Here is a 24,988-nt window from a genome sequence, read left to right as displayed (position 1 = left end):
TATAATTTTTATAATTTTTTCGGATTTATTTTTGAATTTTCTAATTCGGGTCGGGTTCGAGCGGAGAGGAAGGAAATTGTTTTTCTTCTCTATTTTTCGGCCAGTCTTGACCCGTTTCTTCTTGAAATTCAGCCAGGATGATGTTTTTTGATTTTTAGAATTTTTTCGCATTTATTTTTGAATTTTGTAATTCGGGTCGGGTTCGAACGGATAGGATGGAAATTTTTTTTCTTCTCTATTTTTTGGCCAGTCCTGACCCGTTTTGACTTGAAACGAAGCCTGGATGACGTTTTTTTATTTTTAGAATTTTTTCACATTTTCTTTTGGATTTTCTAATTCGGGTCGGGTTCGAACGGATTGGAATGAAATTTTTTTTGTACTCTTTTTTTTGGCCGGTCCTGACCCGTTTCGACTTCAAATGAAGCCTGGACGATGTTTTTTAATTTTTAGAATTTTTTCGCATTTATTTTTGAATTTTCTAATTCGGGTCGGGTTCGAACGGATAGGAAGGAAATTTTTTTTGCTCGCTATTTTTTGGCCTGTCCTGACCCGTTTCGACTTGAAATGAAGCCTGGATGATGTTTTTTGATTTTTAGTATTTTTTCGCATTTACTTTTGGATTTTCTAATTCGGGTCGGGTTCGAACGGATGTGAAGGAAATTTTTTTTCGTCCCTATTTTTCGGCCTGTCCTGACCCGTTTCGTCTGTAAATGAAGCCTGGATGATGTTTTATAATTTTTATAATTTTTTCGGATTTATTTTTGAATTTTCTAATTCGGGTCGGGTTCGAGCGGAGAGGAAGGAAATTGTTTTTGTTCTCTATTTTTCGGCCAGTCTTGACCCGTTTCTTCTTGAAATGCAGCCAGGATGATGTTTTTTAATTTTTAGAATTTTTTCGCATTTATTTTTGAATTTTCTAATTCGGGTCGGGTTCGAACGGATAGGAAGGAAATTTTTTTTGTTCTCTATTTTTCGGCCAGTCCTAACCCGTTTCGACTTGAAATGAAGCCTGGATGATGTTTTTTGATTTTTAGAATTTTTTCGCATCTATTTTTGAATTTTGTAATTCGGGTCGGGTTCGAACGGATAGGAAGGAAATTTTTTTTCTTCTCTATTTTTTGGCCAGTCCTGACCCATTTTGACTTTAAACGAAGCCTGGATGACGTTTTTTTATTTTTAGAATTTTTTCGCATTTCTTTTGGATTTTCTAATTCGGGTAGGGTTCGAACGGATATGAATGAAATTTTTTTCGTTCTCTTTTTTTTGGCCGGTCCTGACCCGTTTCGACTTCAAATGAAGCCTGGATGATGTTTTTTAATTTTTAGAATTTTTTCGCATTTATTTTAGAATTTTCTAATTCGGGTCGGGTTCGAACGGAGATGAAGGAAATTTTTTTTGTTCTCTATTTTTCGGCCTGTCCTGACCCGTTTCTTTTTGAAATGAAGCCAGGATGATGTTTTTTAATTTTTAGAATTTTTTCGCATTTATTTTAGAATTTTCTAATTCGGGTCGGGTTCGAACGGATAGGAAGGAAATTTTTTTTGCTCGCTATTTTTTGGCCTGTCCTGACCCGTTTCGTCTGGAAATGAAGCCTGGATGATGTTTTATAATTTTTAGAATTTTTTCGCTTTTATTTTTGAATTTCCTAATTGGGGTCGGGTTCGAACGGATAGGAAGGAAATTTTTTTTGTTCTCTATTTTTCGGCCAGTCCTGAACCGTTTCAACTTGAAATGAAGCCTGGATGATGTTTTTAAATTTTTAGAATTTTCTCGCATTTATTTTTGAATTTTCTAATTCGGGTCGGGTTCGAACGGATAGGAAGGAAATTTTTTTTCTTCTCTATTTTTCGGCCAGTCCTGACCCGTTTTGACTTGAAACGAAGCCCGGATGACGTTTTTTAATTTTTAGAATTTTTTCGCATTTACTTTTGGATTTTCTAATTTGGGTCGGGTTCGAACGGATAGGAAAAAATTTTTTTTTCTTCCCTATTTTTCGGCCACTCCTGACCCGTTTCGTCTGTAAATGAAGCCTAGATGACGTTTTTTAATTTTTAGAATTTTTTCGCATTTACTTTTGGATTTTCTAATTCGGGTCGGGTTCGAACGGATAGGAAGAAAATTTTTTTTCTTCCCTATTTTTCGGCCAGCCCTGACCCGTTTCGTCTGTAAATGAAGCCTGGACGATGTTTTATAATTTTTAGAATTTTTTCGCATTTATTTTTGAATTTTCTAATTCGGGTCGGGTTCGAACGGAGAGGAAGGAAATTTTTTTTGTTCTCTAGTTTTCGGCCTGTCCTGACCCGTTTCTTTTTGAAATGAAGCCAGGATGATGTTTTTTAATTTTTAGAATTTTTTCGCATTTATTTTAGAATTTTCTAATTCGGGTCGGGTTCGAACGGATAGGAAGGAAATTTTTTTTGCTCGCTATTTTTTGGCCTGTCCTGACCCGTTTCGTCTGGAAATGAAGCCTGGATGATGTTTTATAATTTTTAGAATTTTTTCGCTTTTATTTTTGAATTTTCTAATTCGGGTCGGGTTCGAACGGATAGGAAGGAAATTTTTTTTGTTCTCTATTTTTCGGCCTGTCCTGACCCGTTTCGACCTGAAATGAAGCCTGGATGATGTTTTTTAATTTTTTGAATTTTATCGCATTTATTTTAGAATTTTCTAATTCGGGTCGAGTTCGAACGGATAGGAAGGAAATTTTTTTTGTTTTTCTATTTTTTGGCCTGTCATGACCCGTTTCGACTTCAAATGAAGCCTGGATGATGTTTTTTAATTTTTGGAATTTTTTCGCATTTATTTTTGAATTTTCTAATTCGGGTCGGGTTCGAACGGATAGGAAGGAAATTTTTCTTGTTCTCTATTTTTCGGCCTGTCCAGACCCGTTTCGACTAGAAATGAAGCCTGGATGATGTTTTTTAATTTTTTGACTTTTTTCGCATTTATTTTAGAATTTTCTAATTCGGGTCGAGTTCGAACGAATAGGAAGGAAATTATTTTTGTTCTCTATTTTTTGGCCTGTCCTGACCCGTTTCGACTTCAAATGAAGCCTGGATGATGTTTTTTAATTTTTGGAATTTTTTCGCATTTATTTTTGAATTTTCTAATTCGGGTCGTATTCGAACGGATAGGAAGAAAATTTTTCTTGTTCTCTATTTTTCGGCCTGCCCTGACCCGTTTCGACTTGAAATGAAGCCTGGATGATGTTTTTTATTTCTTTGAATTTTTTCGCATTTATTTTAGAATTTTCTAATTCGGGTCGGGTTCGAACGGAGAGGATGGAAATTTTTTTTGTTCTCTATTTTTCGGCCTGTCCTGACCCGTTTCTTTTTGAAATGAAGCCAGGATGATGTTCTTTAATTTTTAGAATTTTTTTGCATTTATTTTAGAATTTTCTAATTCGGGTCGGGTTCGAACGGATAGGAAGGAAATTTTTTTTGCTCGCTATTTATTGGCCTGTCCTGACCCGTTTCGACTTGAAATGAAGCCTGGATGATGTTTTTTGATTTTTAGAATTTTTTCGCATTTACTTTTGGATTTTCTAATTCGGGTCGGGTTCGTACGGATAGGAAGGAAATTTTTTTTCTTCTCTATTTTTTGGCCAGTCCTGACCCGTTTTGACTTGAAACGAAGCCTGGATGACGTTTTTTTATTTTTATAATTTTTTCGCATTTTCTTTTGGATTTTCTAATTCGGGTCGGGTTCAAACGGATAGGAATGAAATTTTTTTTGTACTCTTTTTTTTGGCCGGTCCTGAACCGTTTCGACTTCAAATGAAGCCTGGATGATGTTTTTTAATTTTTAGAATTTTTTCGCATTTATTTTTGAATTTTGTAATTCGGGTCGGGTTCGAACGGATAGGAAGGAAATTTTTTTTCTTCTCTATTTTTTGGCCAGTCCTGACCCGTTTTGACTTGACACGAAGCCTGGATGACGTTTTTTAATTTTTAGAATTTTTTCGCATTTTCTTTTGGATTTTCTAATTCGGGTCGGGTTCGAACGGATTGGAATGAAATTTTTTTTGTTCTCTTTTTTTTGGCCGGTCCTGACCCGTTTCGACTTCAAATGAAGCCTGGATGATGTTTTTTAATTTTTAGAATTTTTTTGCATTTATTTTTGAATTTTCTAATTCGGATCGGGTTCGAACGGACAGGGAGGAAATTTTTTTTTTTTTTTTTTTCTCTATTTTTTGGCCTGTCCTGACCCGTTTCGCCTGGACATGAAGCCTGGATGATGTTTTATAATTTTTAGAATTTTTTCGCTTTTATTTTTGAATTTCCTAATTGGGGTCGGGTTCGAACGGATAGGAAGGAAATTTTTTTTGTTCTCTATTTTTCGGCCAGTCCTGAACCGTTTTAACTTGAAATGAAGCCTGGATGATGTTTTTCAATTTTTAGAATTTTCTCGCATTTATTTTTGAATTTTCTAATTCGGGACGGGTTCGAACGGATAGGAAGGAAATTTTTTTTCTTCTCTATTTTTCGGCCAGTCCTAACCCGTTTTGACTTGAAACGAAGCCTGGATGACGTTTTTTAATTTTTAGAACTTTTTCCCATTTACTTTTGGATTTTCTAATTTGGGTCGGGTTCGAACGGATAGGACAAAAATTTTTTTTCTTCCCTATTTTTCGGCCACTCCTGACCCGTTTCGTCTGTAAATGAAGCCTGGATGACGTTTTTTAATTTTTAGAATTTTTTCGCATTTACTTTTGGATTTTCTAATTCGGGTCGAGTTCGAACGGATAGGAAGGAAATTTTTTTTCTTCCCTATTTTTCGGCCAGTCCTGACCCGTTTCGTTTGTAAATGAAGCCTGGATGATGTTTTATAATTTTTAGAATTTTTTCGCATTTATTTTTGAATTTTCTAATTCGGGTCGGGTTCGAACGGAGAGGAAGGAAATTTTTTTTGTTCTCTATTTTTCGGCCTGTCCTGACCCGTTTCTTTTTGAAATGAAGCCAGGATGATGTTTTTTAATTTTTAGAATTTTTTCGCATTTATTTTACAATTTTCTAATTCGGGTCGGGTTCGAACGGATAGGAAGGAAATTTTTTTTGCTCGCTATTTTTCGGCCTGTCCTGACCCGTTTCGTCTGGAAATGAAGCCTGGATGATGTTTTATAATTTTTAGAATTTTTTCGCATTTATTTTTGAATTTTCTAATTCGGGTCGGGTTCGAACGGATAGGAAGGAAATTTTTTTTGTTCTCTATTTTTCGGCCTGTCCTGACCCGTTTCGACTTGAAATGAAGCCTGGATGATGTTTTTTAATTTTTTGAATTTTTTCGCATTTATTTTAGAATTTTCTAATTCGGGTCGAGTTCGAACGGATAGGAAGGAAATTTTTTTTGTTTTTCTATTTTTTGGCCTGTCATGACCAGTTTCGACTTCAAATGAAGCTTGGATGATGTTTTTTAATTTTTGGAATTTTTTCGCTTTTATTTTTGAATTTTCTAATTCGGGTCGTGTTCGAACGGATACGAAGAAAATTTTTTTTGTTCTCTATTTTCCGACCTGTCCTGACCCGTTTCGACTTGAAATGAAGCCTGGATGATGTTTTTTAATTTTTTGAATTTTTTCGCATTTGTTTTAGAATTCTCTAATTCGGGTCGAGTTCGAACGGATAGGAAGGAAATTTTTTTTCTTCTCTATTTTTCCGCCAGTCCTAAACCATTTCAACTTGAAATGAAGCCTGGATGATGTTTTTCAATTTTTAGAATTTTTTCGCATTTATTTTTGAATTTTCTAATTCGGGTCGGGTTCGAACGGATAGGAAGGAAATTTTTTTTCTTCTCTATTTTTGGCCAGTCCTGACCTGTTTTGACTTGAAACGAAGCCTGGATGATGTTTTTTAATTTTTAGAATTTTTTCGCATTTACTTTTGGATTTTCTAATTTGGGTCGGGTTCGAACGGATAGGAAATTTTTTTTTTTTCTTCCCTATTTTTCGGCCAGTCCTGACTCGTTTCGTCTGTAAATGAAGCCTGGATGACGTTTTTTAATTTTTAGAATTTTTTCGCATTTACTTTTGGATTTTCTAATTCGGGTCGGGTTCGAACGGATAGGAAGGAAATTTTTTTTCTTCCCTATTTTTCGGCCAGTCCTCACCCGTTTCGTCTGTAAATGAAGCCTGGATGATGTTTTATAATTTTTAGAATTTTTTCGCATTTATTTTTGAATTTTCTAATTCGGGTCGGGTTCGAACGGAGAGGAAGGAAATTTTTTTTGTTCTCTATTTTTCGGCCTGTCCTGACCCGTTTCTTTTTGAAATGAAGCCAGGATGATGTTTTTTAATTTTTAGAATTTTTTCGCATTTATTTTAGAATTTTCTAATTCGGGTCGGGTTCGAACGGATCGGAAGGAAATTTTTTTTGCTCGCTATTTTTTGGCCTGTCCTGACCCGTTTCGTCTGTAAATGAAGCCTGGATGACGTTTTTTAATTTTTAGAATTTTTTCGCATTTACTTTTGGATTTTCTAATTCGGGTCGGGTTTGAACGGATAGGAAGGAAATTTTTTTTCTTCCCCATTTTTCGGCCAATCCTGACCCGTTTCGTCTGTAAATGAAGCCTGGATGATGTTTTATAATTTTTAGAATTTTTTCGCATTTATTTTTGAATTTTCTAATTCGGGTCGGGTTCGAACGGAGAGGAAGGAAATTTTTTTTGTTCTCTATTTTTCGGCCTGTCCTGACCCGTTTCTTTTTGAAATGAAGCCAGGATGATGTTTTTTAATTTTTAGAATTTTTTCGCATTTATTTTAGAATTTTCTAATTCGGGTCGGGTTCGAACGGATAGGAAGGAAATTTTTTTTTCACGCTATTTTTTGGCCTGTCCTGACCCGTTTCGTCTGGAAATGAAGCCTGGATGATGTTTTATAATTTTTAGAATTTTTTCGCATTTATTTTTGAATTTTCTAATTCGGGTTGGGTTCGAGCGGAGAGGAAGGAAATTGTTTTTGTTCTCTATTTTTCGGCCAGTCTTGACCCGTTTCTTCTTGAAATGCAGCCAGGATGATGTTTTTTGATTTTTAGAATTTTTTCGCATTTATTTTTGAATTTTGTAATTCGGGTCGGGTTCGAACGGATAGGAAGGAAATTTTTTTTCTTCTCTATTTTTTGGCTAGTCCTGACCCGTTTTGACTTGAAACGAAGCCTGGATGACGTTTTTTTATTTTTAGAATTTTTTCGCGTTTTCTTTTGGATTTTCTAATTCGGGTCGTGTTCGAACGGATAGGAATGAAATTTTTTTTGTACTCTTTTTTTGGCCGGTCCTGACCCGTTTCGACTTCAAATGAAGCCTGGATGATGTTTTTTAATTTTTAGAATTTTTTCGCATTTATTTTTGAATTTTCTAATTCGGGTCGGGTCCGAACGGAGATGAAGGAAATTTTTTTTGTTCTCTATTTTTCGGCCTGTCCTGACCCGTTTCTTTTTGAAATGAAGCCAGGATGATGTTTTTTAATTTTTAGAATTTTTTCGCATTTATTTTAGAATTTTGTAATTCGGGTCGGGTTCGAACGGATAAGAAGGAAATTTTTTTTGCTCGCTATTTTTTAGCCTGTCCTGACCCGTTTTGACTTGACACGAAGCCTGGATGACGTTTTTTAATTTTTAGAATTTTTTCGCATTTTCTTTTGGATTTTCTAATTCGGGTCGGGTTCGAACGGATTGGAATGAAATTTTTTTTGTTCTCTTTTTTTTGGCCGGTCCTGACCCATTTCGACTTCAAATGAAGCCTGGATGATGTTTTTTAATTTTTAGAATTTTTTTGCATTTATTTTTGAATTTTCTAATTCGGATCGGGTTCGAAGAGATAGGGAGGAAATTTTTTTTTTTTCTCTATTTTTTGGCCTGTCCTGACCCGTTTCGCCTGGACATGAAGCCTGGATGATGTTTTATAATTTTTAGAATTTTTTCGCTTTTATTTTTGAATTTCCTAATTGGGGTCGGGTTCGAACGGATAGGAAGGAAATTTTTTTTGTTCTCTATTTTTCGGCCAGTCCTGAACCGTTTCAACTTGAAATGAAGCCTGGATGATGTTTTTCAATTTTTAGAATTTTCTCGCATTTATTTTTGAATTTTCTAATTCGGGTCGGGTTCGAACGGATAGGAAGGAAATTTTTTTTATTCTCTATTTTTCGGCCAGTCCTGACCCGTTTTGACTTGAAACGAAGCCTGGATGACGTTTTTTAATTTTTAGAATTTTTTCGCATTTACTTTTGGATTTTCTAATTTGGGTCGGGTTCGAACGGACAGGAAATTTTTTTTTTTTCTTCCCTACTTTTCGGCCAGTCCTGACACGTTTCGTCTGTAAATGATGCCTGGATGACGTTTTTTAATTTTTAGAATTTTTTCGCATTTACTTTTGGATTTTCTAATTCGGGTCGGGTTCGAACGGATAGGAAGGAAATTTTTTTTCTTCCCTATTTTTCGGCCAGTCCTCACCCGTTTCGTCTGTAAATGAAGCCTGGATGATGTTTTATAATTTTTAGAATTTTTTCGCATTTATTTTTGAATTTTCTAATTCGGGTCGGGTTCGAACGGAGAGGAAGGAAATTTTTTTTGTTCTCTATTTTTCGGCCTGTCCTGACCCGTTTCTTTTTGAAATGAAGCCAGGATGATGTTTTTTAATTTTTAGAATTTTTTCGCATTTATTTTAGAATTTTCTAATTCGGGTCGGGTTTGAACGGATCGGAAGGAAATTTTTTTTGCTCGCTATTTTTTGGCCTGTCCTGACCCGTTTCGTCTGGAAATGAAGCCTGGATGATGTTTTATAATTTTTAGAATTTTTTCGCATTTATTTTTGAATTTTCTAATTCGGGTCGGGTTCGAGCGGAGAGGAAGGAAATTTTTTTTGTTCTCTATTTTTCGGCCTGTCCTGACCCGTTTCTTTTTGAAATGAAGCCAGGATGATGTTTTTTGATTTTTAGAATTTTTTCGCATTTATTTTTGAAGTTTGTAATTCGGGTCGGGTTCGAACGGATAGAAAGGAAATTTTTTTTCTTCTCTATTTTTTGGCTAGTCCTGACCCGTTTTGACTTGAAACGAAGCCTGGATGACGTTTTTTTATTTTTAAAATTTTTTCGCATTTTCTTTTGGATTTTCTAATTCGGGTCGTGTTCGAACGGATAGGAAGGAAATTTTTTTTGTTCTCTATTTTTCGGCCAGTCCTGAACCGTTTCAACTTGAAATGAAGCCTGGATGATGTTTTTCAATTTTTAGAATTTTCTCGCATTTATTTTTGAATTTTCTAATTCGGGTCGGGTTCGTACGGATAGGAAGGAAATTTTTTTTATTCTCTATTTTTCGGCCAGTCCTGACCCGTTTTGACTTGAAACGAAGCCTGGATGACGTTTTTTAATTTTTAGAATTTTTTCGCATTTATTTTAGAATTTTGTAATTCGGGTCGGGTTCGAACGGATAAGAAGGAAATTTTTTTTGCTCGCTATTTTTTAGCCTGTCCTGACCCGTTTTGACTTGACACGAAGCCTGGATGACGTTTTTTAATTTTTAGAATTTTTTCGCATTTTCTTTTGGATTTTCTAATTCGGGTCGGGTTCGAACGGATTGGAATGAAATTTTTTTTGTTCTCTTTTTTTTGGCCGGTCCTGACCCGTTTCGACTTCAAATGAAGCCTGGATGATGTTTTTTAATTTTTAGAATTTTTGTGCATTTATTTTTGAATTTTCTAATTCGGATCGGGTTCGAACGGATAGGGAGGAAATTTTTTTTTTTCTCTATTTTTCGGCCTCTCCTGACCCGTTTCGACCTGGACATGAAGCCTGGATGATGTTTTATAATTTTTAGAATTTTTTCGCTTTTCTTTTTGAATTTCCTAATTGGGGTCGGGTTCGAACGGATAGGAAGGAAATTTTTTTTGTTCTCTATTTTTCGGCCAGTCCTGAACCGTTTCAACTTGAAATGAAGCCTGGATGATGTTTTTCAATTTTTAGAATTTTCTCGCATTTATTTTTGAATTTTCTAATTCGGGTCGGGTTCGAACGGATAGGAAGGAAATTTTTTTTATTCTCTATTTTTCGGCCAGTCCTGACCCGTTTTGACTTGAAACGAAGCCTGGATGACGTTTTTTAATTTTTAGAATTTTTTCGCATTTACTTTTGGATTTTCTAATTTGGGTCGGGTTCGAACGGACAGGAAAATTTTTTTTTTTCTTCCCTATTTTTCGGCCACTCCTGACCCGTTTCGTCTGTAAATGAAGCCTGGATGACGTTTTTTAATTTTTAGAATTTTTTCGCATTTACTTTTGGATTTTCTAATTCGGGTCGGGTTCGAACGGATAGGAAGGAAATTTTTTTTCTTCCCTATTTTTCGGCCAGTCCTGACCCGTTTGGTCTGTAAATGAAGCCTGGATGATGTTTTATAATTTTTAGAATTTTTTCGCATTTATTTTTGAATTTTCTAATTCGGGTCGGGTTCGAACGGAGAGGAAGGAAATTTTTTTTGTTCTCTATTTTTTGGCCTGTCCTGACCCGTTTCTTTTTGAAATGAAGCCAGGATGATGTTTTTTAATTTTTAGAATTTTTTCGCATTTATTTTAGAATTTTCTAATTCGGGTCGGGTTCGAACGGAAAGGAAGGAAATTTTTTTTGCTCGCTATTTTTTGGCCTGTCTTGACCCGTTTCGTCTGGAAATGAAGCCTGGATAATGTTTTATAATTTTTAGAATTTTTTCGCATTTATTTTTGAATTTTCTAATTCGGGTCGGGTTCGAACGGATAGGAAGGAAATTTTTTTTGTTCTCTATTTTTCGGCCTGTCCTGACCCGTTTCTTTTTGAAATGAAGCCAGGATGATGTTTTTTAATTTTTAGAATTTTTTCGCATTTATTTTAGAATTTTCTAATTCGGGTCGGGTTCGAACGGATAGGAAGGAAATTTTTTTTGCTCGCTATTTTTTGGCCTGTCCTGACCCGTTTCGTCTGGAAATGAAGCCTGGATGATGTTTTATAATTTTTAGAATTTTTTCACATTTATTTTTGAATTTTCTAATTCGGGTCGGGTTCGAACGGATAGGAAGGAAATTTTTTTTGTTCTCTATTTTTCGGCCTGTCCTGACCCGTTTCGACCTGAAATGAAGCCTGGATGATGTTTTTTAATTTTTTGAATTTTTTCCCATTTATTTTAGAATTTTCTAATTCGGGTCGAGTTCGAATGGATAGGAAGGAAATTTTTTTTGTTTTTCTATTTTTTGGCCTGTCATGACCCGTTTCGACTTCAAATGAAGCCTGGATGATGTTTTTTAATTTTTGGAATTTTTTCGCTTTTATTTTTGAATTTTCTAATTCGGGTCGTGTTCGAACGGATAGGAAGAAATTTTTTTTTGTTCTCTATTTTTCGGCCTGTCCTGACCCGTTTCTTTTTGAAATGAAGCCAGGATGATGTTTTTTAATTTTTAGAATTTTTTCGCATTTATTTTAGAATTTTCTAATTCGGGTCGGGTTCGAACGGATAGGAAGGAAATTTTTTTTGCTCGCTATTTTTTGGCCTGTCCTGACCCGTTTCGTCTGTAAATGAAGCCTGGATGACGTTTTTTAATTTTTAGAATTTTTTCGCATTTACTTTTGGATTTTCTAATTCGGGTCGGGTTTGAACGGATAGGAAAGAAATTTTTTTTCTTCCCTATTTTTCGGCCAATCCTGACCCGTTTCGTCTGTAAATGAAGCCTGGATGATGTTTTATAATTTTTTGAATTTTTTCGCATTTATTTTTGAATTTTCTAATTCGGGTCGGGTTCGAACGGAGAGGAAGGAAATTTTTTTTGTTCTCTATTTTTCGGCCTGTCCTGACCCGTTTCTTTTTGAAATGAAGCCAGGATGATGTTTTTTAATTTTTAGAATTTTTTCGCATTTATTTTAGAATTTTCTAATTCGGGTCGGGTTCGAACGGATAGGAAGGAAATTTTTTTTGCACGCTATTTTTTGGCATGTCCTGACCCGTTTCGTCTGGAAATGAAGCCTGGATGATGTTTTATAATTTTTAGAATTTTTTCGCATTTATTTTTGAATTTTCTAATTCGGGTCGGGTTCGAGCGGAGAGGAAGGAAATTGATTTTGTTCTCTATTTTTCGGACAGTCTTGACCCGTTTCGTCTGTAAATGAAGCCTGGATGACGTTTTTTAATTTTTAGAATTTTTTCGCATTGACTTTTGGATTTTCTAATTCGGGTCGGGTTTGAACGGATAGGAAGGAAATTTTTTTTCTTCCCTATTTTTCGGCCAATCCTGACCCGTTTCGTCTGTAAATGCAGCCTGGATGATGTTTTATAATTTTTAGAATTTTTTCGCATTTATTTTTGAATTTTCTAATTCGGGTCGGGTCCGAACGGAGATGAAGGACATTTTTTTTGTTCTCTATTTTTCGGCCTGTCCTGACCCGTTTCCTTTTGAAATGAAGCCAGGATGATGTTTTTTAATTTTTAGAATTTTTTCGCATTTATTTTAGAATTTTGTAATTCGAGTCGGGTTCGAACGGATAAGAAGGAAATTTTTTTTGCTCGCTATTTTTTAGCCTGTCCTGACCCGTTTTGACTTGACACGAAGCCTGGATGACGTTTTTTAATTTTTAGAATTTTTTCGCATTTTCTTTTGGATTTTCTAATTCGGGTCGGGTTCGAACGGATTGGAATGAAATTTTTTTTGTTCTCTTTTTTTTGGCCGGTCCTGACCCGTTTCGACTTCAAATGAAGCCTGGATGATGTTTTTTAATTTTTAGAATTTTTTTGCATTTATTTTTGAATTTTCTAATTCGGATCGGGTTCGAACGGATAGGGAGGAAATTTTTTTTTTTTCTCTATTTTTTGGCCTGTCCTGACCCGTTTCGCCTGGACATGAAGCCTGGATGATGTTTTATAATTTTTAGAATTTTTTCGCTTTTATTTTTGAATTTCCTAATTGGGGTCGGGTTCGAACGGATAGGAAGGAAATTTTTTTTGTTCTCTATTTTTCGGCCAGTCCTGAACCGTTTCAACTTGAAATGAAGCCTGGATAATGTTTTTCAATTTTTAGAATTTTCTCGCATTTATTTTTGAATTTTCTAATTCGGGTCGGGTTCGAACGGATAGGAAGGAAATTTTTTTTATTCTCTATCTTTCGGCCAGTCCTGACCCGTTTTGACTTGAAACGAAGCCTGGATGACGTTTTTTAATTTTTAGAATTTTTTCGAATTTACTTTTGGATATTCTAATTTGGGTCGGGTTCGAACGGACAGGAAAAAATTTTTTTTTCTTCCCTATTTTTCGGCCACTCCTGACCCGTTTCTTCTGTAAATGAAGCCTGGATGACGTTTTTTAATTTTTAGAATTTTTTCGCATTTACTTTTGGATTTTCTAATTCGGGTCGGGTTCGAACGGATAGGAAGGAAATTTTTTTTCTTCCCTATTTTTTGGCCAGTCCTGACCCGTTTGGTCTGTAAATGAAGCCTGGATGATGTTTTATAATTTTTAGAATTTTTTCGCATTTATTTTTGAATTTTCTAATTCGGGTCGGGTTCGAACGGAGAGGAAGGAAATTTTTTTTGTTCTCTATTTTTCGGCCTGGCCTGACCCGTTTCTTTTTGAAATGAAGCCTGGATAATGTTTTATAATTTTTAGAATTTTTTCGCATTTATTTTAGAATTTTCTAATTCGGGTCGGGTTCGAACGGATAGGAAGGAAATTTTTTTTGCTCGCTATTTTTTGGCCTATCCTGACCCGTTTCCTCTGGAAATGAAGCCTGGATAATGTTTTATAATTTTTAGAATTTTTTCGCATTTATTTTTGAATTTTGTAATTCGGGTCGGGTTCGAACGGATAGGAAGGAAATTTTTTTTGTTCTCTATTTTTCGGCCTGTCCTGACCCGTTTCTTTTTTAAATGAAGCCAGGATGATGTTTTTTAATTTTTAGAATTTTTTCGCATTTATTTTAGAATTTTCTAATTCGGGTCGGGTTCGAACGGATAGGAAGGAAATTTTTTTTGCTCGCTATTTTTTGGCCTGTCCTGACCCGTTTCGTCTGGAAATGAAGCCTGGATGATGTTTTATAATTTTTAGAATTTTTTCGCATTTATTTTTGAATTTTCTAATTCGGGTCGGGTTCGAACGGATAGGAAGGAAATTTTTTATGTTCTCTATTTTTCGGCCTGTCCTGACCCGTTTCGACCTCAAATGAAGCCTGGATGATGTTTTTTAATTTTTTGAATTTTTTCGCATTTATTTTAGAATTTTCTAATTCGGGTCGAGTTCGAACGGATAGGAAGAAAATTTTTTTTGTTCTCTATTTTCCGGCCTGTCCTGACTCGTTTCGACTTGAAATGAAGCCTGGATGATGTTTTTTAATTTTTAGAATTTTTTCGCATTTATTTTTGAATTTTCTAATTCGGGTCGGGTTCGAACGGAGAGGAAGGAAATTTTTTTTGTTCTCTATTTTTCGGCCTGTCCTGACCCGTTTCTTTTTGAAATGAAGCCAGGATGATGTTTTTTAATTTTTAGAATTTTTTCGCATTTATTTTAGAATTTTCTAATTCGGGTCGGGTTCGAACGGATAGGAAGGAAATTTTTTTTGCACGCTATTTTTTGGCCTGTCCTGACCCGTTTCGTCTGGAAATGAAGCCTGGATGATGTTTTATAATTTTTAGAATTTTTTCGCATTTATTTTTGAATTTTCTAATTCGGGTCGGGTTCGAGCGGAGAGGAAGGAAATTGTTTTTGTTCTCTATTTTTCGGCCAGTCTTGACCCGTTTCTTCTTGAAATGCAGCCAGGATGATGTTTTTTGATTTTTAGAATTTTTTCGCATTTATTTTTGAATTTTGTAATTCGGGTCGGGTTCGAACGGATAGGAAGGAAATTTTTTTTCTTCTCTATTTTTTGGCTAATCCTGACCCGTTTTGACTTGAAACGAAGCCTGGATGACGTTTTTTTATTTTTAGAATTTTTTCGCATTTTCTTTTGGATTTTCTAATTCGGGTCGTGTTCGAACGGATAGGAATGAAATTTTTTTTGTACTCTTTTTTTTGCCCGGTCCTGACCCGTTTCGACTTCAAATGAAGCCTGGATGATGTTTTTTAATTTTTAGAATTTTTTCGCATTTATTTTTTAATTTTCTAATTCGGGTCGGGTCCGAACGGAGATGAAGGAAATTTTTTTTGTTCTCTATTTTTCGGCCTGTCCTGAGCCGTTTCTTTTTGAAATGAAGCCAGGATGATGTTTTTTAATTTTTAGAATTTTTTCGCATTTATTTTAGAATTTTGTAATTCGGGTCGGGTTCGAACGGATAAGAAGGAAATTTTTTTTGCTCGCTATTTTTTAGCCTGTCCTGACCCGTTTTGACTTGACACGAAGCCTGGATGACGTTTTTTAATTTTTAGAATTTTTTCGCATTTTCTTTTGGATTTTCTAATTCGGGTCGGGTTCGAACGGATTGGAATGAAATTTTTTTTGTTCTCTTTTTTTTGGCCGGTCCTGACCCGTTTCGACTTCAAATGAAGCCTGGAAGATGTTTTTTAATTTTTAGAATTTTTTTGCATTTATTTTTGAATTTTCTAATTCGGATCGGGTTCGAACGGATAGGGAGGAAATTTTTTTTTTTTTTTCTCTATTTTTTGGCCTGTCCTGACCCGTTTCGCCTGGACATGAAGCCTGGATGATGTTTTATAATTTTTAGAATTTTTTCGCTTTTATTTTTGAATTTCCTAATTGGGGTCGGGTTCGAACGGATAGGAAGGAAATTTTTTTTGTTCTCTATTTTTCGGCCAGTCCTGAACCGTTTCAACTTGAAATGAAGCCTGGATAATGTTTTTCAATTTTTAGAATTTTCTCGCATTTATTTTTGAATTTTCTAATTCGGGTCGGGTTCGAACGGATAGGAAGGAAATTTTTTTTATTCTCTATTTTTCGGCCAGTCCTGACCCGTTTTGACTTGAAACGAAGCCTGGATGACGTTTTTTAATTTTTAGAATTTTTTCGCATTTACTTTTGAATTTTCTAATTTGGGTCGGGTTCGAACGGACAGGAAAAATTTTTTTTTTCTTCCCTATTTTTCGGCCACTCCTGACCCGTTTCGTCTGTAAATGAAGCCTGGATGACGTTTTTTAATTTTTAGAATTTTTTCGCATTTACTTTTGGATTTTCTAATTCGGGTCGGGTTCGAACGGATAGGAAGGAAATTTTTTTTCTTCCCTATTTTTTGGCCAGTCCTGACCCGTTTGGTCTGTAAATGAAGCCTGGATGATGTTTTATAATTTTTAGAATTTTTTCGCATTTATTTTTGAATTTTCTAATTCGGGTCGGGTTCGAACGGAGAGGAAGGAAATTTTTTTTGTTCTCTATTTTTCGGCCTGTCCTGACCCGTTTCTTTTTGAAATGAAGCCAGGATGATGTTTTTTAATTTTTAGAATTTTTTCGCATTTATTTTAGAATTTTCTAATTCGGGTCGGGTTCGAACGGATAGGAAGGAAATTTTTTTTGCTCGCTATTTTTTGGCCTATCCTGACCCGTTTCCTCTGGAAATGAAGCCTGGATAATGTTTTATAATTTTTAGAATTTTTTCGCATTTATTTTTGAATTTTCTAATTCGGGTCGGGTTCGAACGGATAGGAAGGAAATTTTTTTTGTTCTCTATTTTTCGGCCTGTCCTGACCCGTTTCTTTTTTAAATGAAGCCAGGATGATGTTTTTTAATTTTTAGAATTTTTTCGCATTTATTTTAGAATTTTCTAATTCGGGTCGGGTTCGAACAGATAGGAAGGAAATTTTTTTTGCTCGCTATTTTTTGGCCTGTCCTGACCCGTTTCGTCTGGAAATGAAGCCTGGATGATGTTTTATAATTTTTAGAATTTTTTCGCATTTATTTTTGAATTTTCTAATTCGGGTCGGGTTCGAAAGGATAGGAAGGAAATTTTTTTTGTTCTCTATTTTTCGGCCTGTCCTGACCCGTTTCGACCTGAAATGAAGCCTGGATGATGTTTTTTAATTTTTTGAATTTTTTCGCATTTATTTTAGAATTTTCTAATTCGGGTCGAGTTCGAACGGATAGGAAGAAAATTTTTTTTGTTCTCTATTTTCCGGCCTGTCCTGACCCGTTTCGACTTGAAATGAAGCCTGGATGATGTTTTTTAATTTTTAGAATTTTTTCGCATTTATTTTTGAATTTTCTAATTCGGGTCGGGTTCGAACGGAGAGGAAGGAAATTTTTTTTGTTCTCTATTTTTCGGCCTGTCCTGACCCGTTTCTTTTTGAAATGAAGCCAGGATGATGTTTTTTAATTTTTAGAATTTTTTCGCATTTATTTTAGAATTTTCTAATTCGGGTCGGGTTCGAACGGATAGGAAGGAAATTTTTTTTGCTCGCTATTTTTTGGCCTGTCCTGACCCGTTTCCTCTGGAAATGAAGCCTGGATGATGTTTTATAATTTTTAGAATTTTTTCGCATTTATTTTTGAATTTTCTAATTCGGGTCGGGTTCGAGCGGAGAGGAAGGAAATTGTTTTTGTTCTCTATTTTTCGGCCAGTCTTGACCCGTTTATTCTTGAAATGCAGCCAGGATGATGTTTTTTGATTTTTAGAATTTTTTCGCATTTATTTTTGAATTTTGTAATTCGGGTCGGGTTCGAACGGATAGGAAGGAAATTTTTTTTCTTTTCTATTTTTTGGCTAGTCCTGACCCGTTTTGACTTGAAACGAAGCCTGGATGACGTTTTTTTATTTTTAGAATTTTTCGCATTTTCTTTTGGATTTTCTAATTCGGGTCGTGTTCGAATGGATAGGAATGAAATTTTTTTTGTACTCTTTTTTTTGGCCGGTCCTGACCCGTTTCGACTTCAAATGAAGCCTGGATGAGGTTTTTTAATTTTAGAATTTTTTCGCATTTATTTTTGAATTTTCTAATTCGGGTCGGGTTCGAACGGAGAGGAAGGAAATTTTTTTTGTTCTCTATTTTTCGGCCTGTCCTGACCCGTTTCTTTTTGAAATGAAGCCAGGATGATGTTTTTTAATTTTTAGAATTTTTTCGCATGTATTTTAGAATTTTCTAATTCGGGTCGGGTTCGAACGGATAGGAAGGAAATTTTTTTTGCACGCTATTTTTTGGCCTGTCTTGACCCGTTTCGTCTGGAAATGAAGCCTGGATGATGTTTTATAATTTTTAGAATTTTTTCGCATTTATTTTTGAATTTTCTAATTCGGGTCGGGTTCGAGCGGAGAGGAAGGAAATTGTTTTTGTTCTCTATTTTTCGGCCAGTCTTGACCCGTTTCTTCTTGAAATGCAGCCAGGATGATGTTTTTTGATTTTTAGAATTTTTTCGCATTTATTTTTGAATTTTGTAATTCGGGTCGGGTTCGAACGGATAGGAAGGAAATTTTTTTTCTTCTCTATTTTTTGGCTAGTCCTGACCCGTTTTGACTTGAAACGAAGCCTGGATGACGTTTTTTTATTTTTAGAATTTTTTCGCATTTTCTTTTGGATTTTCTAATTCGGGTCGTGTTCGAACGGATAGGAATGAAATTTTCTTTGTACTCTTTTTTTTGGCCGGTCCTGACCCGTTTCGACTTCAAATGAAGCCTGGATGATGTTTTTTAATTTTTAGAATTTTTTCGCATTTATTTTTGAATTTTCTAATTCGGGTCGGGTCCGAACGGAGATGAAGGAAATTTTTTTTGTTCTCTATTTTTCGGCCTGTCCTGACCCGTTTCTTTTTGAACTGAAGCCAGGATGATGTTTTTTAATTTTTAGAATTTTTTCGCATTTATTTTAGAATTTTGTAATTCGGGTCGGGGTCGAACGGATAAGAAGGAAATTTTTTTTGCTCGCTATTTTTTAGCCTGTCCTGACTCGTTTTGACTTGACACGAAGCCTGGATGACGTTTTTTAATTTTTAGAAATTTTTCGCATTTTCTTTTGGATTTTCTAATTCGGGTCGGGTTCGAACGGATTGGAATGAAATTTTTTTTGTTCTCTTTTTTTTGGCCGGTCCTGACCCGTTTCGACTTCAAATGAAGCCTGGATGATGTTTTTTAATTTTTAGAATTTTTTTGCATTTATTTTTGAATTTTCTAATTCGGATCGGGTTCGAACGGATAGGGAGGAAATTTTTTTTTTTTTTTTTCTCTATTTTTTGGCCTGTCCTGACCCGTTTCGCCTGGACATGAAGCCTGGATGATGTTTTATAATTTTTAGAATTTTTTCGCTTTTATTTTTGAATTTCCTAATTGGGGTCGGGTTCGAACGGATAGGAAGGAAATTTTTTTTGTTCTCTATTTTTCGGCCTGTCCTGACCCGTTTCGCCTGGACATGAAGCCTGGATGATGTTTTATAATTTTTAGAATTTTTTCGCTTTTATTTTTGAATTTCCTAATTGGGGTCGGGTTCGAACGGATAGGAAGGAAATTTTTTTTGTTCTCTATTTTTCGGCCAGTCCTGAACCGTTTCAACTTGAAATGAAGCCTGGATGATGTTTTTCAATTTTTAGAATTTTCTCGCACTTATTTTTGAATTTCCTAATTCGGGTCGGGTTCGAACGGATAGGAAGGAAATTTTTTTTATTCTCTATTTTTCGACCAGTCCTGACCCGTTTTGACTTGAAACGAAGCCTGGATGACGTTTTTTAATTTTTAGAATTTTTTCGCATTTACTTTTGGATTTTCTAATTTGGGTCGGGTTCGAACGGACAGGAAAAATTTTTTTTTTCTTCCCTATTTTTCGGCCACTCCTGACCCGTTTCGTCTGTAAATGAAGCCTGGATGACGTTTTTTAATTTTTAGAATTTTTTCGCATTTACTTTTGGATTTTCTAATTCGGGTCGGGTTCGAACGGATAGGAAGGAAATTTTTTTTCTTCCCTATTTTTCGGCCAGTCCTGACCCGTTTGGTCTGTAAATGAAGCCTGGATGATGTTTTATAATTTTTAGAATTTTTTCGCATTTATTTTTGAATTTTCTAATTCGGGTCGGGTTCGAACGGAGAGGAAGGAAATTTTTTTTGTTCTCTATTTTTCGGCCTGTCCTGACCCGTTTCTTTTTGAAATGAAGCCAGGATGATGTTTTTTAATTTTTAGAATTTTTTCGCATTTATTTTAGAATTTTCTAATTCAGGTCGGGTTCGAACGGATAGGAAGGAAATTTTTTTCGCTCGCTATTTTTTGGCCTGTCCTGACCCGTTTCGTCTGGAAATGAAGCCTGGATAATGTTTTATAATTTTTAGAATTTTTTCGCATTTATTTTTGAATTTTCTAATTCGGGTCGGGTTCGAACGGATAGGAAGGAAATTTTTTTTGTTCTCTATTTTTCGGCCTGTCCTGACCCGTTTCTTTTTGAAATGAAGCCAGGATGATGTTTTTTAATTTTTAGAATTTTTTCGCATTTATTTTAGAATTTTCTAATTCGGGTCGGGTTCGAACGGATAGGAAAGAAATTTTTTTTCTTCCCTATTTTTCGGCCAGTCCTCACCCGTTTCGTCTGTAAATGAAGCCTGGATGATGTTTTATAATTTTTAGAATTTTTTCGCATTTATTTTTGAATTTTCTAATTCGGGTCGGGTTCGAGCGGAGAGGAAGGAAATTGTTTTTGTTCTGTATTTTTCGGCCAGTCTTGACCCGTTTCTTCTTGAAATGCAGCCAGGATGATGTTTTTTGATTTTTAGAATTTTTTCGCATTTATTTTTGAATTTTGTAATTCGGGTCGGGTTCGAACGGATAGGAAGGAAATTTTTTTTCTTCTCTATTTTTTTTCCAGTCCTGACCCGTTTTGACTTGAAATGAAGCCTGGATGACGTTTTTTTATTTTTATAATTTTTTCGCATTTTCTTTTGGATTTTCTAATTCGGGTCGGGTTCGAACGGATAGGAATGAAATTTTTTTTGTACTATTTTTTTTGGCCAGTCCTGAACCGTTTCGACTTCAAATGAAGCCTGGATGATGTTTTTTAATTTTTAGAATTTTTTCGCATTTATTTTAGACTTTTCTAATTCGGGTCGGGTTCGAACGGATAGGAAGGAAATTTTTTTTGCTCGCTATTTTTTGGCCTGTCCTGACCCGTTTCATCTGGAAATGAAGCATGGATGATGTTTTATAATTTTTAGAATTTTTTCGCATTTATTTTTGAATTTTCTAATTCGGGTCGGGTTCGAGCGGAGAGGAAGGAAATTGTTTTTGTTCTCTATTTTTCGGCCAGTCTTGACCCGTTTCTTCTTGAAATGCATCCAAGATGATGTTTTTTGATTTTTAGAATTTTTTCGCATTTATTTTTGAATTTTGTAATTCGGGTCGGGTTCGAACGGATAGGAAGGAAATTTTTTTTCTTCTCTATTTTTTTTCCAGTCCTGACCCGTTTTGACTTGAAACGAAGCCTGGATGACGTTTTTTTATTTTTATAATTTTTTCGCATTTTCTTTTGGATTTTCTAATTCGGGTCGGGTTCGAACGGATAGGAATGAAATTTTTTTTGTACTCTTTTTTTTGGCCAGTCCTGAACCGTTTCGTCTGTAAATGAAGCCTGGATGACGTTTTTTAATTTTTAGAATTTTTTCGCATTTACTTTTGGATTTTCTAATTCGGGTCGGGTTCGAACGGATAGGAAGGAAATTTTTTTTCTTCCCTACTTTTCGGCCAGTCCTGACCCGTTTGGTCTTTAAATGAAGCCTGGATGATGTTTTATAATTTTTAGAATTTTTTCGCATTTATTTTTGAATTTTCTAATTCGGGTCGGGTTCGAACGGAGAGGAAGAAAATTTTTTTTGTTCTCTATTTTTCGGCCTGTCCTGACCCGTTTCTTTTTGAAATGAAGCCAGGATGATGTTTTTTAATTTTTAGAATTTTTTCGCATTTATTTTAGAATTTTCTAATTCGGGTCGGGTTCGAACGGATAGGAAGGAAATTTTTTTTGCTCGCTATTTTTTGGCCTGTCCTGACCCGTTTCGTCTGGAAATGAAGCCTGGATAATGTTTTATAATTTTTAGAATTTTTTCGCATTTATTTTTGAATTTTCTAATTCGGGTCGGGTTCGAACGGATAGGAAGGAAATTTTTTTTGTTCTCTATTTTTCGGCCTGTTCTGACCCGTTTCTTTTTGAAATGAAGCCAGGATGATGTTTTTTAATTTTTAGAATTTTTTCGGATTTATTTTAGAATTTTCTAATTCGGGTCGAGTTCGAACGGATAGGAAGGAAATTTTTTTTGTTTTTCTATTTTTTAGCCTGTCATGACCCGTTTCGACTTCAAATGAAGCCTGGATGATGTTTTTTAATTTTTGGAATTTTTTCGCTTTTATTTTTGAATTTTCTAATTCGGGTCGTGTTCGAACGGATAGGAAGAAAATTTTTTTTGTTCTCTATTTTCCGGCCTGTCCTGACCCGTTTCGACTTGAAATGAAGCCTGGATGATGTTTTTTAATTTTTTGAATTTTTTCGCATTTGTTTTAGAATTTTCTAATTCGGGTCGAGTTCGAACGGATAGGAAGGAAATTTTTTTTGTTTTTCTATTTTTTGGCCTGTCATGACCCGTTTCGACTTCAAATGAAGCCTGGATGATGTTTTTTAATTTTTGGAATTTTTTCGTTTTTATTTTTGAATTTTCTAATTCGGCTCGTGTTCGAACGGATAGGAAGAAAATTTTTTTTGTTCTCTATTTTCCGGCCTGTCCTGACCCGTTTCGACTTGAAATGAAGCCTGGATGATGTTTTTTAATTTTTTGAATTTTTTCGCATTTATTTTAGAATTTTCTAATTCGGGTCGAGTTCGAACGGATAGGAAGGAAATTTTTTTTGTTTTTCTATTTTTTGGCCTGTCATGACCCGTTTCGACTTCAAATGAAGCCTGGATGATGTTTTTTAATTTTTGGAATTTTTTCGCTTTTATTTTTGAATTTTGTAATTCGGGTCGTGTTCGAACGGATAGGAAGAAAATTTTTTTTGTTCTCTATTTTCCGGCCTGTCCTGACCCGTTTCGACTTGAAATGAAGCCTGGATGATGTTTTTTAATTTTTTGAATTTTTTCGCATTTGTTTTAGAATTTTCTAATTCGGGTCGAGTTCGAACGGATAGGAAGGAAATTTGTTTTCTTCTCTATTTTTCGGCCAGTCCTGAACCATTTCCACTTGAAATGAAGCCTGGATGATGTTTTTCAATTTTTAGAATTTTTTCGCATTTATTTTTCAATTTTCTAATTCGGGTCGGGTTCGAACGGATAGGAAGGAAATTTTTTTTCTTCTCTATTTTTCGGCCAGTCCTGACCCGTTTTGACTTGAAACGAAGCCTGGATGATGTTTTTTAATTTTTAGAATTTTTTCTCATTTACTTTTGGATTTTCTAATTTGGGTCGGGTTCGAACGGATAGGAAAAATTTTTTTTTCTTCCCTATTTTCCGGCCAGTCCTGACTCGTTTCGTCTGTAAATGAAGCCTGGATGACGTTTTTTAATTTTTAGAATTTTTTCGCATTTACTTTTGGATTTTCTAATTCGGGTCGGGTTCGAACGGAGAGGAAGGAAATTTTTTTTGTTCTCTATTTTTCGGTCTGTCCTGACCCGTTTCTTTTTGAAATGAAGCCAGGATGATGTTTTTTAATTTTTAGAATTTTTTCGCATTTATTTTAGAATTTTCTAATTCGGGTCGGGTTCGAACGGATAGGAAGGAAATTTTTTTTGCTCGCTATTTTTTGGCCTGTCCTGACCCGTTTCCTCTGGAAATGAAGCCTGGATGATGTTTTACAATTTTTAGAATTTTTTCGCATTTATTTTTGAATTTTCTAATTCGGGTCGGGTTCGAGCGGAGAGGAAGGAAATTGTTTTTGTTCTCTATTTTTCGGCCAGTCTTGACCCGTTTCTTCTTGAAATGCAGCCAGGATGATGTTTTTTGATTTTTAGAATTTTTTCGCATTTATTTTTGAATTTTGTAATTCGGGTCAGGTTCGAACGGATAGGAAGGAAATTTTTTTTCTTCTCTATTTTTTTTCCAGTCCTGACCCGTTTTGACTTGAAACGAAGCCTGTATGACGTTTTTTTATTTTTATAATTTTTTCGCATTTTCTTTTGGATTTTCTAATTCGGGTCGGGTTCGAACGGATAGGAATAAAATTTTTTTTGTACTATTTTTTTTGGCCAGTCCTGAACCGTTTTGACTTCAAATGATGCCTGGATGATGTTTATTAATTTTTAGAATTTTTTCGCATTTATTTTTGACTTTTCTAATTCGGGTCGGGTTCGAACGGATAGGAAGGAAATTTTTTTTGCTCGCTATTTTGTGGCCTGTCCTGACCCGTTTCATCTGGAAATGAAGCCTGGATGATGTTTTATAATTTTTAGAATTTTTTCGCATTTATTTTTGAATTTTCTAATTCGGGTCGGGTTCGAGCGGAGAGGAAGGAAATTGTTTTTGTTCCCTATTTTTCGGCCAGTCTTGACCCGTTTCTTCTTGAAATGCATCCAAGATGATGTTTTTTGATTTTTAGAATTTTTTCGCATTTATTTTTGAATTTTGTAATTCGGGTCGGGTTCGAACGGATAGGAAGGAAATTTTTTTTCTTCTCTATTTTTTTTCCAGTCCTAACCCGTTTTGACTTGAAACGAAGCCTGGATGACGTTTTTTTATTTTTATAATTTTTTCGCATTTTCTTTTGGATTTTCTAATTCGGGTCGGGTTCGAACGGATAGGAATGAAATTTTTTTTGTACTCTTTTTTTTGGCCAGTCCTGAACCGTTTCGACTTCAAATGAAGCCTGGATGATGTTTTTTAATTTTTAGAATTTTTTCGCATTTACTTTTGGATTTTCTAATTTGGGTCGGGTTCGAACGGGAAAAAATTTTTTTTTCTTCCCTATTTTTCGGCCACTCCTGACCCGTTTCGTCTGTAAATGAAGCCTGGATGACGTTTTTTAATTTTTAGAATTTTTTCGCATTTACTTTTGGATTTTCTAATTCGGGTCGGGTTCGAACGGATAGGAAGGAAATTTTTTTTCTTCCCTACTTTTCGGCCAGTCCTGACCCGTTTGGTCTGTAAATGAAACCTGGATGATGTTTTATAA

This window comes from Quercus robur, chromosome 2, assembly GCF_932294415.1.
Source record: "Quercus robur chromosome 2, dhQueRobu3.1, whole genome shotgun sequence".
NCBI lineage: Eukaryota > Viridiplantae > Streptophyta > Magnoliopsida > Fagales > Fagaceae > Quercus > Quercus robur.
The sequence above is the reverse complement of the archived record's forward strand: the minus strand, read 5'-3'. Positions refer to the sequence as shown.